The sequence below is a fragment of the Sus scrofa genome, chromosome 2, assembly GCF_054392235.1.
Source record: "Sus scrofa isolate SSC_HxYL_T2T_F1_AM1 chromosome 2, Sscrofa_HxYL_maternal_Yorkshire_Landrace_v2.0, whole genome shotgun sequence".
In the NCBI taxonomy this organism is placed as follows: Eukaryota; Metazoa; Chordata; class Mammalia; order Artiodactyla; family Suidae; genus Sus; species Sus scrofa.
The window spans coordinates 155,827,793-155,842,971 of NC_139384.1; the positions used below are offsets into that span (position 1 = coordinate 155,827,793).

At 43.9% G+C, this 15,179-nt stretch overlaps 1 long non-coding RNA gene across 7 annotated transcripts in view; it reads right to left on the minus strand.

The window, feature by feature from the left end:
- The window catches only part of LOC110259527 (uncharacterized), a 384,785-nt gene that overhangs the window by 149,209 nt on the left and 220,397 nt on the right, over positions 1–15,179 (minus strand). For all 7 annotated transcript variants that reach the window (XR_014838965.1, XR_014838970.1, XR_014838971.1 and 4 more), the window contains one exon: positions 7,922–8,219. This is a non-coding gene — a long non-coding RNA (uncharacterized LOC110259527). The remainder of the gene's footprint in view (positions 1–7,921; positions 8,220–15,179) is intronic.

The following is a 15,179-nucleotide window of genomic DNA, read 5'->3' on the forward strand; positions in this document are numbered from 1 at the left end:
GGGTGTGTGGGTAGATAAGAGCTCAGGGTTGGCCAAACGGATAAGACAGAGGTGGGATGCAGAGCTTCCAAGCCCTCTCAAGGCAAGCCACTCTCCTAGCATGCTGGGGTGTTCACCAACCCAGAAACTCTGTTAGTGTCCAAGGCTGAACGATTAGTTAATTGTTTGATAGAGTAACATGACATTAGCTGTGACTCTCTATTCTTACTTAGAAAGTTCTAGAGACGAGATCAAGAGCTCAGTGGTCTTTGGATGGACTGGCCTCTTCAAGCTTCTGTTCTTTTGATGGTTCCAAGGAGGAAGAAACCCTGGCTTACGGAGCTCCTACATATCTGAGCACCAAGGCCAGACCCATGAAGTTTTCCCATCAGAAACTGCTGAAGCCAGTTCAAGTGCTCAAGAGCTACAGGTGCAAACTTCTTCCCTGTCCCCGCTTTTCCTGATGCTCCTCATGGGGTGAAGTGGCACAAAATGAAAAAAGAGCTGGAAATTCTCTTGTTAATTTCAACTTTGTAGGTTGCAAAATTTTTTAAAAAATCCATGTTAGGTCTAAAAGTATATGGACCAGTTGTCTGTACAGATTAAATAACCCAGATGGCTGTGAGTTATTATAGCAGAAAAGAAAGTGGTTTCACCATAGATTGAACCAATCAAGAAAGTTCAGGGGACAATAAGTGTCTTTACCTTGCATGACCCATTTTCTTCTCTTTAAGAGAGGAAACTAAATTTTGGCTGGCGTAATTTTACTAGGCAATTGCCAAGGCTTCGTTTCACTTGAGCTACTTAAATAGTCACACTGTTGCCTTTTTATATAAAAGATTAAAAAATAAACAACCAAAATTTGACGGAGGAGAATGATATTTGGGATAAAGGATTAATCAGTTCTGTCACTTTCACTTGGACAGCAAAATCAAGCCTCTTGTTTGGGAAATACTGCTGGATGGGATAATTTCCACATTGCCAGGCTGTTTTTCTTTTTAATATCACAGCTGATTTGCTGTGGTGGAGGTTGCTACAAACTGCTGGCACCATCACTCGTTACAAAATGTGTCTGCCAAACCGCTCAGGGTAGAGAGAGCCATACTGTATTCTTTGACGGTGGGCTTCTTTGCCAGGGGAAAGACCTGCATCAAAAGAGCCTCATTGCTCTTCTCCCCTGCGCCTCCTTGTGGCCTGAACAAAGTGAATGTATCAGATTGTCCTTGTGGAAAACAGCGGTAGGAATTTCTGTGCTCTCTTCTCCATCCAATACTGCTGTTGGAAACTTTCAGCAGATGTTTCAGCATCAACTTCCTCTTTTCCTTATTTCTTGATGCACGTGGCCACAGAACCCCAGGAAAATGCAGGTGGCTCACCTCTGCCACCTGACGTGATTGAGAAACACAAATGATAGCGGATGCCAAATGCTTTTGAATCCATCATTAATGATCAAACACTCTTGCCAGTTCTCTTCTAAGGAGGAAAAATGTAAAATCAGAAAGACCTAGACAAAGTTAGAGAACGCAATTCTCTTTTTCTCTTCTGCAAAATCTCAGATCGTCATACTGTAATCTGCAAAACCTCAGATCAGCATAGTGTACTCTGCAGGTAATGATTCTATCGTCTTTTTACGTTTTGTTTTTTTTTTCCATCTCCATTCACAGATGTCAATACATGGTGAATAGTTTCCAGAAATGTACTTCATTTGCAACTAAAAGTAAGAAGGGAGGGCAGCCTAAGCCACACTGGCAAGCTGACAGCTCAGCACTCTCCATTAAGAAGGCAGCTCCATGCCAGTCAACTTCTGGGTGCCAAGGCAAGAAAGCAAGGGTGCATTATCTAAGGACATATTTTAAAACAAGAATTAAGGTGTCACAGTACTTACCTCCTCTTTCTTTCTAAATCCTACCTTGAAGAATCAATCTTTCTTGTCAAGGGAAAAAAGACAATGATTCAGAGGTAAGGTGAATGAAAATGGAATGTTTTTTCATTAAGTAATGATTTTTATTTTTTTCATTATAGCTGGTTTACAGTGTTCTGTTAATTTTCTACTGTACAGCATGATGACCCAGTTACACATGCATGAATACATTCTTTTTTTTCACATTATCATGCTCCATCATAAGTGATTAGACATAGTTCCCAGTGCTACACAGCAGGATCTCGCTGCCTATCCACTCCACATGCAATAGTTTGCATCTACTAACCCCAAATTCCCAGTCCATCCCATTCCCTCCCCCTCCTCCTTGGCAACCGCAAGTCTATTCTCCAAGACCACGATTTTCTTTTCTGTGGAAAGGCTCGTTTGTGCCGTATATTAGTCACAATAGCCAAGACATGAAAACGGAATATTTTAATTCACTTAGGAGTTGGTGGGGGGGTAATATTTTTGCTGAATGTAAACAAAGATGAATTCCCTTCTCAAAACTGGCCTCTGACAATTGTGAATGACCAGATCACAAGGGAAGAACCCAAAGCAGCCTGAGTGCTAAGGCCATCATAGATTTTTATTTTTTGTTTTTTTAGGGCCACACCTGCTGCACATGGAGGTTCCCAGGCTAGGGGTCAAATTGGAACTGCAGCTGCCGGCCTACACCACAGCCAGAGAAACACCAGGTCTGAGCCACTTCTGTGACCTACACTGAAGCTTATGGCAATGCCAGAGCTCTAACCCGCTAAGGGAGGTCAGCGATGGAACCCACATCCTCACAGAGACAACGCTGGGTTCTTAACCCACTGAGCCACAAAGGGAACTCCACCATCATAGACTTTCACTCTCCATTCGGCAAGAAATGTGGCTCCACTTTTTATTCACTCACACATGCATTCAATGCTGAGAATTCACGTTGGGCTCAGAAATTAAAATTCTAGGTGGTTTTCATTGCATCCTTATCGTGAGCCAGATACTGTCCAAAACGCTTTACTTGAATTAACACGTTAAAGTCTCACCAAATTTTATGAGGTAGGTACTATTCTTACCCCCTTTGTACAGAGAGAAAATGGAAACATGGAAAAACGTGGACAAAGTACATGGAAAAATGTGCCCCAGGTGATGAGAGTGGAGCAAGGGAGTGAACTGACATTCTGAACAGCTCTCTACGGGATGGTTAGCTGGTGGGTTACCTCTCCACGGGATGAGAACAGGGCTTTGGAGCAGCTGGGAAGCTACCCAGTGATCCATTTCTGCTTCCGAAGGGTTTATTTTTATACCTACTGCCTTCTTTACAGGGGTGTTTTGGGCATGAACACTGGAAGTGCTCTACCAGCAACAAGAAACAGATGACTCACGCTAAACAGGAGGGGGGGGGACCTCTTCGAGCCATAGGGATATCATTTTTTCTCACTGGAGGAGGTCAATGAATGCATCACAGGAGAGAAATGGATTTTGAGAGGTCACATGAGCAAACTTTAGGGAGGACACCCTGCTGCCAAAAAAAGAAGATCTACAGGAATTTTTGCTGCAAGGGGATTGGGTTACTCGTGTTGAACCAGGTCCAACAACGCATGCTTAATTAAGTTGACCAGATGTCCTGTTCGGTCAGGCCTTTCCAAGTATTTTAATGCCCTTGAAGAGTATCCTACAAATCACCTGAAACCAGCAGCTGTGGTTCTAGATCCCCTGCCGACAATCTGTAAAGGGCTTTAGGTTACTGTGTGTGGTACCAGTTTGTAATTGTCCAGGTGGCCAAATAAGTCAGAGGGCTTGACAGCCTGGCAATAACTCAAAAAGCTGTTTTCTGTCTTAGATGTGTTTATTCCAACAACTTTTCTGAGTGTTTCTTTGAGCTAGTCACTGAGGATATAAGTAAGGCATAATTTGTGCCTTAAGGAACTCACCGTGCGGGGAGCTGAGGCCCTGGGAACTCAGGGCGAGCATCCCACCCTCTGCTTCTGCCACTCAGACTGTGCAAGACCCAGAGGAAGCAGGTTTTTCACTTTTCTCTCTTCTCTCATGCGCCACACCCCAGGTGCCATCTCTCCTTCCTACTTTATGCTGATCTAGCGTTAGACAATTTTCAAACACTAATAAAAAATAGTAATAGCGCTCTGCATGGGGTACACATTTTATCCAGTGACAACCCTTTGAAGTAGTTTTTGTTATTGTCCTCATTTTCTACATAAGGGAATTGAGGCACCAGAAGTTAAAAAATGATTCCAAAGTTAAAATGCTAGTCAGTAGTAGAACCAGGCGGTTTCACTTCAAAAGAGCACTGTAACAACCAGGGCTGTACATTGTCTGTTTGATAATACTACCATTAAAAAGAACCTTTCAAGAAGAGATAAGACAGAAGCTGATGCAGAGATGGGGGGAGACTCTAAGCAGTAAATCAGAGCAATAGTCAGTATTCAGTGAATGTAGAGAGATGATCCTGAATCCTCAGAGCCTCACTGCCGGATGGATGGATGTTATTGTACATAGGAGGAAATGGATATGGAGGAACCAGGATTTGAACCCAGGTGTGCTTGCTTTCCTTTGTGCTCCTTCCACCGCACCATCCTGCTTCCCGGTAGTTATGCGGAACTACACGGAGCATGAAGACAAATTCTGTCACCAAATGAAAGAGACCATCACTGCGATGAATAAGATGAAACCCCAATTTAATGTAGAATATCAGAATTAGACAATCTTAGAGATCATTCAGTATAACCACCTGCCTGATCATTTAAAACCCAGCAATATTTCCATCAAAAATGTGGAGACAAGTTTGGAGATTAGATAACTGATGCCCTCCTTGTCCCATCAAGAAAACACGACTAGAGAATATTTTGTTTGAAAGCCTAGATGTTGATCCAAGCACTGGAAAGACTCTAGAGTGTAGAGATGTCTTCCTTTAATGAGGCCCCTGCTTAGCAAATCACTCTGCTGGCTTGACGCTGGCATTTTGCATTGTTTGCCCATGTCAATCAGATCATAATTTGTTCCATCAGGGGAACCTTCTCAGAGCTTAAGAGTTGGAAACAGCTCTTGGACCACAGAACTAGTATTGCTGGAGTCTCGCTGCCTCTGCGGTGAGGCAAGTTTGTTCAAGTTGTCATTTGTAGTCAGAGAGCGAGCTGTGGTTAACAGAAAGTAATTTTGCTGGTTATGTAGAGACACACAGGGACACAAAGGCACATGCCGTGTGAGGAAACCCAGCCTCTGCTCTTATTCTGAGGGTGTGCTAACTGTTCTAAATCTTGCACAGACCTGCCACCCCCTTGCAGATCACTGAGTTGCTCAGTGTACGACGTCTCTTGTCAGTGAGTCTTTGTCATCCAAAATCTTTTCATCTACTTTGTGAAGACAGTCTTGCCTTGCTAGGATCTGAATTCCTCCAGCCCATTCTTTGACGGCAAAGAGACAAAACAATGATAGTAGATAATACTGATAATTGAATGCACACTCTCTGACACACACCGAGCTAAACACTTTGCAAGTATTACTTCATTTCAGCCCCACAAAACCCCTAAAGAGGTAGTTGCTATTATTAACCCCATATTATCGGTGATGAAAGACCTAGGTTATGCAACTTGCCCAACGCACAGGGACTCAGCTGCAACCCAGCTCTGGCCTGAGGCACCTCAGCTCACATCACTGACCTACAGCTCCACGTCTGCATCCTCTTCACTGAAGTATGCCAGGCTCTGTTTAGTGGAGCTAAATGTTTTTAATTCCTTTTGCTTTAATTATTTTCAGATGGATAAAGAAGGAAATATTTGGTATAATCCTTATTTGCCTAGAATTCTAGCATGGGGATTCTGAGATATGATTTAATTTTCCCAGTTACTTAAATATCAAGTTTATAACCTGCCACTCACAATGCTTTGTGCACCTAATGGGAACACTTTCTTTAGAAAAGATATGTGTGGAAAGAAATGCAGGTTCTATGAGAAGGGTATTAACTACTGTATCCTCAGAACCAAGAACATGTTCCTACTCCATGATAATCAGTCAGTAAATATTGAGTAAATGGATGACTAAGAGGTTTAAAGAGTCACAAAGGTGTCTGTCTCCCTGAAACAGTCACAGTAAAATCCTTGAGGTCACCACCAAACGCTGACCCCTGACTTCCCAAAGGCCAATTACTCTGAAGTCTGGGAATAGTGTTATATTTACTGAAAGGGCCCCTGACCCTTGGCTGAGAAAATAAAGTCACACGTGTTTGTGCTTCTGTGTTAAGTATTTCTGTCTCTTTGGAAATAAGTAGAAGACCCAACAGAGAGGAGAGGAGGGTAGACAGGCAATGTTACCAAGAGCTGTAACCCTACAAAAGCCACAGCCCATGTGGATCAGTCCACGAAGAACTTGAAATTCAAAGTGCTCTCATTCAAACAGGAGTTCTAATAAGTTGTGCACCTTTCAAGTAACATAAATGGCACTGCTGTTAAAATCCTCTGTTCTCTCCTGTGGAATATCTCTTCCTCTCCAGAGCCATGTCTCTCCTCATCTGCTCCACTCAGCCTCTGTAACTCCCTGGATTAACAACTCTTCCTTCTTCCACGGTCTGCCTTCCAAACGAAGGACTCTCAGGAGCCTTCCAACACGAAGGACTCTCAGGAGGTCTTTCCTCTACTGCTTAGGGTTCTCTAACAACTCTTCCTTCTTCCACGGTCTGCCTTCCAACACGAAGGACTCTCAGGAGCCTTCCAACACAAAGGACTCCCAGGAGGTCTTTCCTCACTGCTTAGGGTTCTCTAGAGAGTGAGATTTCCTCTGAGCTTTTTTGTTTTCTTCTTTCATCCAGTATCCTAATTTAGCATCACCAATGGAAGGGCCCTCCATGGAAGATGAAGAAGGGAAGACTAGGCAATGTCCAAACTGTTTTGCACAGGGAGAGGAGGAAAAAGGGTGTGGAAATGTATGGACTGATACTTTCATCCTAACTAGAGTATTTCTAACTCCAGTTAACTAGTGTATCTCTCCCAATTCTACAGTAGTTTTAAGAATCCACTGGCATTCCTGCTGTGGTGCAGTGGGTTAAGAATCTGACTGCAGCAGCTCGTTTCTCTGCAAAAGCACAGGTTCGATCCCTGGCCCAGATCAGTGGGTTAAAGGATCTGGTGTTGCCCTGGCTGTGGTGTAGGTCACTGCTGTGGCTCAGTTATAATCCCTGTCCTGAGAACATACACATAGAGCCATAAAATTAAAAAAAAAAAATCCACACACTAAAATCCTACTTCCAAAGAGCATATACCTATCTACCAAAGAACTCTTCCTTTCAAAAGAGAAATGACATTTATAAATCCACAGGCCAAGCTTAAAGTAAAGTTTCATCACAGCTCTTAGCTTTCTACATTGTTTTGTAGCTTATTTGCTAATTCAAACCAGCATTTAGTCATTTTGTGCAAACTGGATTCAGGGTCTAAATCCTTACCTACAAATAGATCGAGGGCCTGTGGTCCTTGTTTTTCAGCACAGCCCACACGGTTGGTACCATATTAAACTGAGAGTGCTCACTTGCTGCAGCCACCCTCCTTGCGCTCATCAAAACTTCCATTGTCACATTTCTGCCCAGATATTAATAAACATGAGTGGGAAGGAGAACAAATGCATGAAGTGTTGCTGCTCAGCCTTTTTAAGCCTGTGGAACTTTCCTCTTCTTCTTTGGCTAAAGATGGGGTGAAGATTAGGCACGCCAGGAGCCCAGCTGTCGTAGGGAAAAACTCTAAAGGGAGAACCTGTCAATTGAAACAAGTTTTTGGATACTGAGATGGAAACCTAGATGGAACCAATTTTCATGCTACAGCCCTGCCATCAGGACTGGGCACATCAGGATAACAAGAGGCAGATGGCTTTCGGCAAAATGAAAAATTTGAGGGCACCGCACATATGGTCACAGTTCTCAAATTTGGGAGGAATTCTGCCCCTGAAAGTATATCTGTTTAATCTCTCCCAAGTAAAAAGGCAAGGAGCCCTCAACGGCATCATCTATTTCTTTCAATAAAAAGTTGGCACTGGTACCTTTGCGGATGCAAACATTCGTCGGTCTTGTGGCCAGAGCAGGGGAAGTCGGCTCGTAGGAAGGGAGAGTTCTGAGAATGAGGTTCCACGTCCTGAAGGCAGAGGAAGATGCAGATCTAAGGAGTGGCAGGTCTGGAAATGGCCATTTGCAGAGACGACCTAAGTAGGCATTGGGGGTCCAGTAGTCTGAGAGCTAAGGGCAGAGGCTCTAGGTCATGGAGGGGCAGCCTGGAAGGCCAGGCCACCCTCGGCCCACAGATATGATCACTGGATACTTGGAATGTTCGAAGAAACACATCTGAAATAAATAGACACCGACATTTTAAAATTAGGAGACTTGGGAGTTCCCACTGTGGCTCGGCACAAAAGAATCCAACCAGTGTCTGACTAGTACCTGGCCTTCCTCAGTGGGTTAAGGATCCAGCGTTGCTGTGAGCTGTGGTGTAGGCTGGCAGCTGCAGCTCTGATTCGACCCCTAGCCTGGGAACCTCCATATGCCATGCGTACGGTCCTAAAAAGACTAAATAAATAAATTAAGGAGACTTCATATCAACAATACTCAGATGACTGACTTGAAAAAAATCAGAAGACCTGGGTACACACTTGTGCACAGCCTCGAGCGGTGGAGGTGAGAATCCTCCCCTGCACGTGCTCTGGCATTTGCTGCGACCCCTTCGTGGCCCATTTTACTCGTGTGTGTTACCTGCAAAGCCATGAACCCCTCTGTCCTGGCCTGAAATAGTTGTGAGTCTCTGATCACATCATCTAAGACTTTTGAGTCTTTATCATACTTGTCTTTATCATGGAGATAATACTTTACCGCAGTGTTGGAAAAGTTAACTAAGATAACTGCATGTAAAGTGCTCAGTTCAAGGCCTAGTACATCTGTACTTAACACATACTGACCACTAGTTTCATGGTCAATGTTGTTCTTATTGAACAAGCTCATCCAAATCCTTTCATCACTTCTCTTTTTAAAAGAAACGAGGAAACATGAACGTAATGGCCACCAACATAAGCCTCCTATTGCCCACATCTTTTTGGTCATGGGATGTACCTTGGGATAATTAGATTATCTAATTTGCCTAAAGCCGTGTATAATATGGGCAACTGTCTATTTCAGTCCATCTTCATAAGGAGGCAGAGCTGAAAACCAAGGGTTCCATGGAGAAACGCCATGGTGTGGGGCAGAAGTGATGCTGAGGTCCATGGCCCCATCTGCTTAGCTAGGTAAGGACAGCCACGTATCACCACTGAGAGTGCAGTACAGGTAAGGGGCATCACGGCTGGGAGATAACTGGAGTCAAATCACGTCTCCATCACCAGGTCACGTTGGTCAGAGAAGCCCTCTGAGTCTTGAGGCTCCTTTCATAATTTGTAAAACAGAGATGGTACAAACTCATCTTGTAGAGTTGTGCATGTTAATTAAAATAATTGGCATTGAAATACTGAACACACAGTAAGGGCTCGATATATGGTAATAAAAAAGAGCCAGAGTCAATTATAATAGGTCATTTACTGAACATAATGAAAATCTTTGTGGAAAAATAATAATCCCTGAGAGCTTAAGAAAATTAAGCAGTAAATTATTACAAAATGTGAGGCACACAACCTCAAATTAGTGTCATGCACTTTTTGAGCCCATTAAAACAGGCATTATTTACTGACCACTATTTCCATTAATGCCTCATTACTCTCCAAAACCTTGCTGATAATGCTTCGGGGAGGGGGGGTGTTTGATTTGTATTTAAAATGTGTGATGTGTAATCTCTTCCTAGTATGTGTGGTATTATGCCTCCTTTTAGTTTAATGTGGGTATAAAAATTCTGCTTGAGTCTTCTTTTATACTTGAGTCTAGCCCTGACTGATTAGAACTGAGAGTTACAAAACATATGGGTATATTATATTAAGAAAACTCTGGGATCCTGATGTTTTGAAGTTACTTGGTCACTGTTTGGGAATGAGTGTGTCTTGGTTCTCAAAGTGGCCAGTGGGATGGCTCAATCCAGTCTTTTTTTTTTCTTGAGCAACCTTATTTCTAAAGCTGCTTTCTCTTTTTAACTTTCGCTGTAACGGAGGCTTAGGATAGCATTTTATCCACCTGGACTGCTATCTTCAGTAACACAATCATATGCCTCTGAAGTATCCCATGATGGCAGGGAGAGGTGAGTTAATTTATGCAAGGATAGCATTTATCAGTTTGTGTAATGAAGGTGACGGGGCCACATGATTCCCCATACAACCCACTATGTCTGTGATGGAAACATCCTCCTCCAGTGACCTATGTCACAAATGAGCTCCCTTCATTCTAGGGTCGGGGGGTGGCTTGGTTTGGCTATTTCTCTGCTCCTCAGAAAACAGCTCTGAGCATCCTGCTCATGAGGTTGGTGACTCACTAATTTCAGCTCTGTAAACAAAGGCAGATTTTCCTTGCCTGTGACCAGGTCCCAGTGTGACTAAGGACACGGCTTAAATGCAAGGGATGTATCAAGACAAAGACAAAACTGCCTCAGTGTTGGAAGGAGAAATGGAAGGCTTTATAGAAGACAAAAGTAAAACCCAACAAGGAAAAAGTAAACCTTGGACATAAAATAATCAGTACTAATAAGTATTCTACTATTTCATGAACTGATGGCTTTGTTCTTCTTTCTTCTTTTTTTAAATGTAAGTTTGTCAAAGCTTAATAACAAGGGAAAACATGTAACATGTTCTCCTGACTTTCTGAGCTCTTGCAATTTTTCTTTGGTTGTTAAAAGATTGAAGAGAATATGTTTTAACTGCTTGTTAAAGCCTGAGTAGCTCTGACTTTTCTTCCCATATCCATAAAGTTTTATGGAGAGTCCTTATTTTGAAGTGCTGCAGAGTAAGAATATTTGTCTTAAAACAAGACAGAGCTTTTTATTGCTCCTCTGCAGAACAAGCACTCCCAAGGACACTGCCCTACAGACCTCAGGCTTAGTTCTCCAGTTTCCACAAGGCTGCTAAGTGGTCAAACCTTCCTGGGGTCCCTTTCCATCACCCCTCTCCATCTTTTATATATTCATTCTTTCCTTCTTCCTTTTTCCCTTCCCAAACCCTCTCTTCTTTAGGGGTAATAATAGTCACAGACGGAGTGGCTATCTGTTGACTTTGCTTGTTTATCATCTCTGTGCTCTGGTAACAGAAGCTCTCTTCTCCATTTGGTAATCCCTCCATGTGATTTTGGTAAAGCTATTCATCAAATGGAAGCAGAGACATTACCCAACCATGATACCCATGCCTTGGATCCAATAGCAGTTCCAAGAGTGGGCACAGGACCAATAGGGACCTTGGGAAAGAGTTTCATTCTATTTGGAATCACTGGCTATGAAGATTCATGTGGTTGTTGAGGAAACAGCTCACCTCTTTCACTGGAAACTCGCTGTAAGAATGATAAAACCAAAGATGCTGTGACTGCATTTCTTGTCAGAGCCAAAGCTAAGGGAGAGAAACTTCACATCATTTTAGTTCTTAGATTCAAGCATGTCTGGGGCCAGCCACACATCTTCAAGTTCCATGTTTGGGGAACCAACAGGCTGTGTTTCTGTGTAAGCTAGTTTGAGTTGATTTTCTCTTATGTATACCGAGAAGAACCCAGATTCTTTTACTGCTTTAGGAATTTTGCCATCCAGTGAGGAAATGCATCATTATAAAGGAAGGGAGATTGTGATATATGCGTGGGAGGAGACTGTAGAAATCAGGGAGCATACACCGAAGAGGACTGGTTCCAGCTGAGGGCTCTGTGGAAAGCTTAAGTGAAGGGGGTGGTAGCATTGGAGTTAGGCATTGTAGTGTAAGCAGAATTTCCAGTGGTGGCAAGGAGGTGAGCATAGAAGGAAGTGGTATTTAGAAAGGGCATCACGCTCAGAAGTGAGAGGGTAAATAAACCCACAGCATGTTAGAGGACTAATGTGTGTTTCACAGGCCAGGACCATGTGGGTGTGTATCTCGTACAGGTAGCCAATGAGATGGGGTCAGATTTTGGTGATCTTTGAAAACCATTCTAAGAATCAAAGCCATTATTCTCTAGGCGGGGTGGGCTGCTGACGTTTTCCATATCAGGATTAACATGGTCAGATCCATGTTTTAAGAAGAAAATTCTGCCTCTCCCCCTGGGCTCAGTCATTATTTCCTGGAGGATGGCCTCCCTGATTCAATTCATTGCCTCTGTGATCTGTTTCTGGCAGCTCATCTAACTCATGCAGAAGGCACACAACCTGAGCAATGGATTTCTGAATAATTCTGTGACTTAATCAGAAGGTTAGAGAAGGTGACGTAACCTGGCCTTCTGGTTTAAGGGCAATGGCATCAGCCAGGTGACTTGGGCACATCACTCAATGCCATAGACCCTGTTGATACCTCACCCGGATCCTCTATCCCAGGCAGGTTCATGAACTCCTCTGACTGCTCTGGATGAGAATAATGTTGATGATGCTGATGGTGAGCTTGAATGCTATAGCTCACAGCTACCCTTTTTCCAGATAACTGCCTAAACCCCAACCCCTGCCTGCAGCCAATGACTGACTAGTGTCGAATATAAGCATCCAGCCTCCATGCTTCCCATGCCTCATATCAGTTCAAGCTGTGGTCTTATTCACACACCAGGATTCTTCCAAGATTCCTTGCTTTTCTTACTGCCTAAATAAATCACTTGCACAAGAAAACCCATATCAGGCTCTCCTTCTAGGGAACATGGCCTAAGACTTTTGAATTTATTTGTAAAAGGGGTTGTTGTAAGGCTTAAACATTAATATAAGTAACAGATAATTAAAAATAGGATGATATCATTCCATAAGCAAAACTTAAGGTATAAGTGAAATACTTAGAACAGTGCCTGGCACATAGTAGGTGTTAAATAAGTGTTTGTTTTTATTAATGTTATATGACTTCCAATAGCTTATGAATCTCTTTGCTCCGTTTTGATCCCCCTACTCTTGCTCCAGGTTGGCCTCTCCTCACTTCGGTTACAACAAAGGTCTTATCCAGCTCCCCTTCCGCCCTCTTTTCTCCTCTTCTACAAATATTTGCATGTGTTTATTGTATACCAGGCACTGATCTAGGGACAAACTGAGGCAAGTTACTGAACTAAGCCTCAGTTTACCCCTTTGTAAAACAGGGATACTGTAAATCTGCTACACGGGGTAGTGGTGGAATTAAATGAGACAATACTCATAAAGCACTCATGCCTAGTGAGCCCTCTAGAACCTTTCATCTTTGCCTTCTCCCTGAACTATTTTCTAGCCTATAGACAGCGGAGACATCCAGAAGGGTACCATGTACTGGTCATGGGCTCCATCTGACAGAAATGTTATTCCTCTATTCAAAGGGCCAGCGGGAAGGATCAAGATGGCAGAGGAGTAAGATGTCACACTCACCTTCTCCCACAAACACATCAAAAAAAAAAATCTACATGTAGAATGATTCACACAGAAGATCTACTGAATGCTGTCAGAAATACTTAAACCTTCAGAAAGGGCAAGAAACCCTTCACATAACTGGGTGGAACGAAAGGGGGAAAAAAAGTGAGAAAGAGAAAAGGAATCAGGATGGGACTAGAACTCTGAGAGAGAGCTGAGAAAGAGAAAAGGAGCCCACACCCTGGGAAGCCACCTTATTGACAGGGGGATCAGCAGGAACAGAGGGAACTCAAAGCCTCCTGCAAAAGCACAGTGGCTGGACCGAGGAGTGAGGGCTGCGCAGATCATCTGCACCACTGCCCAGACGCCACAGCCTAAGATGCTCAGGCAGGGGCTGGGCGCTAAGACTCAGGCTCTGGAGGTCAGTTCCAGGGGGAGGACTAGGGCTGGCTGTGTGGAGACAACCTGAGGGGCTAGGGAGCAATGCGCCAAGGGCTGGGGAGTGGAGTGCCAAAGCCAAGGGAACCTGGGAGGAGGTCTGGGCCCGCAGGAGAAGCAAGGTGCCATACTGGGGAGGGCGAGAGGAGGAGAGGTGGACTGCCATAGGAATCTCTTTCCCTGTGCATGCACATGGGCTCTCAGAGAACAGAGCACCTCTGGCACAGGCTACAGGTGGGGAGAGGCCAGTCACTCAGGCTAAGGGAGACTGGGCACCTCTTGCATGGGCTAAAGGCAGGGGGCACTAAGCAGCATGTGGCACTTCTTGCACGATCTACAAGTGGTGGGGACAAACCACAGCAGTCATCTCAGAAATCAGAGGGAAGCATGGCCTACCACCACTAGGGGTCTGTTAACAGGCTCCACCTGAGGCCCCAGTCACTCAGAGATTGGCAAAAAAAGAGGGCACTGCAACCGAGCACCACCCATTTTTGCTCTCACTCCCCTGGGAACACACCCACCCTGCCACTGCCACTGCCACTGCCAAACGCTCTGGGCAGCACCCACACATGCTTGATTAATTATCAATTCCCAGGACCCTGCAACTAGAAGCAGCCTGGGCAGCACCTCCTATGTAGTCTAAGCAGCATGAGGTGCTTCTTGAGGGGTCTACAGGTAGTGGGGGCAAATCACCACAGTAGGTGGGTGTGGACTGCCACCACTAGGGATCCGTGAACAGGCACCACTTGCAGTCCCCATCACCTCAGAGGACACCACAGAGGAGGGCAGTGCAACTGAACACCACCCGTTATTGCTCTCACTCCTCTGAAAACTCACACACCCTGCCACTGCCAAATACTCCAGGCACTGCCTAAATCTGCCTGTGGCTCATTACCACTTCCCAGGGCCCCACAACTAGCAGCAGCCTATGCCACCTTCCCTGCAGGTCCTTGCTACTGTCAAGAGCCCAGCAATCAGGCACTGGTTACTAGCCTTCCAATTGACTCCATCTCCCTGAAAGCATACACAGGCCATACACCAGCACACAGGAAATCATGAAGATCAGAGAGGAAATGAATAAAATAGAGATTCAAAAAGCAATAGAAACAAATTAATAAAACCAAGAGCTGTTTCTTTGAAAGGGTAAACAAAATTGACATACCTTAGGCCAGAATCAACAAGATGAGGAGAGAAGGAACCCAAATAAACAAAATAAGAAATGAAAAAGGGGAAATCTCAATGGATCCTTTACTACAGAAATACAAAAAAAAAAAAAAAGCAAATACTATGAACAATTATATGCCAACAAATTTGACAACCTAGAAGAAATGAACAACTTTCTAGAGACTTAGAGCATGCCAACATAGAATCAAGAAGAAATTGATCAAGAACAGACTGATTGCTAGAAATGAAACTGAAAAACACTCCTTACAAACAAAAGTCCA